Genomic DNA, 2130 nt, shown 5'->3' on the forward strand with positions numbered 1-2130 from the left:
CCAGCTCCAAAAAAGCAAAACAAATCAGATGAGTCAAAGCTACTGCTCCCTACTTAATAATTATTTGTATAAAAGCCATGAAGTAATTTTCACTCTTATATTCTCTGGCAATATGAATATTGGTTCCCTCCCCAGACAATCCCCTACTGTTTTAAAAAAAAAAAAAAATCCTATTATTTTTCCATGGAGTCACCTATACTTTGTATTTTCATTTGAGTGATTTAAAAAAAATGTCCTTTCTAAGCTCCTGGTAGTAGTTTCCTATCCGGATATCTGTACGTTAAAGATAAGGAAACTTTGTGTATCTGTTTCCTGACTCGAAAAGCTTTAGAGAGTTTCTATAGGCAAGCCTTGCCAGTCATGCTTGCTGTTTTGAAATTTCTAATACACTCTACTCCACAAATAATGCGTAAAATGCTAAGAATAATAAATATATTTTTTGGAGCTTTGTGATTTATGGTGCCCAAGTCTCTCAGCTCTTCGTAGGCACGTTTCAATGAGGTTTGGAGAGCAGAAAATTGGCATTTAGTGCTCTAACGCTGGGATGGGATACAGAAGATTTCTGTCCCGAGTCAGAATTTCAGCTATGCAAGCTTCTTAATGACTTGCCTTCTAAAGTGACTGACATATAGAAAAATGTTAAGACAACAGTGTAACATTATCGTCTCTCGGGCTCAAGTGCTTTCCCCTCTGAATGGGACAGGCCGGGAGCGCGGCAGCATAGTTGGGTATCAGTAAGCCATCTCAAATATGCAAACACAGGTCTCCACCTTCCAGTGCGTGGGGAGACTGTTCTGCTTCGCTCCCTGCGAGGGGTCTGGGGGGCACTGGAGACGGGTTTTAGTGTAGCTAGTTTAATGTTTTTGTTTTAATTGATTTACAGCTTTGTTTATTGCCCCTTTTTCCACTGTAGTTTGCTTGTTTGCGGGGGAGAGGAGATGGCCATCTTTGGGAATCTCTTCATCTGACATGCAATAGCAAAGTGATCGTATTAATAATGTCAGTGTTTGGACGTCTGGCATTAATTGTGTTTGGGTTGCATGAGTGTACTTGCAGTAGGGGGTACCCCCTCTTTCTGCCTTTGGCCTCTTCTCACAGGAATATATGAGTCTCCGAGGGCCTGATGCTGGCCTTAAGCTGCCGAGCGTCCCCCGGCTTTGGGAGAGTCACAGAGGGCCATGGAGTAAAGCTGGAGCAAGTGAGAGCAGCCCCGGGGGGGCTGGCAGGGGGGGGCTGCTGCCAGCGGGGCTGGGGAGTGCCCTGAGCCCCCCCCTGGGCACCCACCGCTCCAGGGCATTAACATGAGTGAGCTGCACCCCATGGGTCCCGGGGGTGACTGCAAAAATATCCAGGGAGCAAGGCCCGGGGGCAATGACCCCGATTGATACGCGGATTGAACCGCTCCGATAGGAAAATAGCAAATAGCGCGTCCTCAGCGTTAATCCAGTTGCACGGAATGATGTACTTTGACCACCTCCAGGGACAGGGTTGAAGCTTTCTAATGCAAAATTATTTCCCAAAATATGGGGGGGTGCAATTAGTCCGTCGGTGAGGACACCGGGCTTGCACAAAGAACCGATTATTGTGAGGTGGGCGAGACAAGGGCCCGTCCAGAAGTGACCGGCCGCCTGCTGTTCTACTTTTCCTGTTCTTGTTTTGGGAGGTGGGTAAATGTTTGGGCATTTTTCTTTCCCCCCACCTTGGTTTCAGCAAAACAGTAGTTTTAGGAAAGGGTGGTGAATTTTATTTTTTTTTTTTTCTTTTAAGACAGTTGTTTGAGGGCTTGTCAGCCAAGGAACTGAGTAGGGACAGAGGCACAGACGGGTCACAGCAATCATTGCTGCAAGGCATGAAATTTGGTTTGCTAAATATTTAAAGAAAGTTGGAGCCGGTTTTGTTTTCTCCCTTTCACTTGTAAATGGAAACTGAATTTTCAGTGATGGCTCCGATAAATACTGCACCCAGTTAAGTAATGCAGTTGGTTTTCTTTTGTGTCCATCTTTAAAGGGCCAGAGTAGGGGTAAAAATCACGTTCTTTAAGATCATTCCCTCTTTTCAAACCCAGTCCCAACACTGACAGAAACTAAATTGGTCCGTTAAAAAAAAAAAAAAAAAAAAAAAAAAAAAAAA

At 44.7% G+C, this 2130-nt stretch overlaps 1 protein-coding gene across 1 annotated transcript in view; it reads left to right on the forward strand.

Moving 5' to 3' along the window:
- The window catches only part of GATA2 (GATA binding protein 2), a 7947-nt gene that overhangs the window by 2653 nt on the left and 3164 nt on the right, over window positions 1-2130 (forward strand). The gene's annotated exons all lie outside the window — the stretch shown is intronic.

Source organism: Athene cunicularia, assembly GCF_003259725.1.
Source record: "Athene cunicularia isolate RWA chromosome 12 unlocalized genomic scaffold, athCun1 chr12_part1, whole genome shotgun sequence".
Lineage (NCBI taxonomy): Eukaryota > Metazoa > Chordata > Aves > Strigiformes > Strigidae > Athene > Athene cunicularia.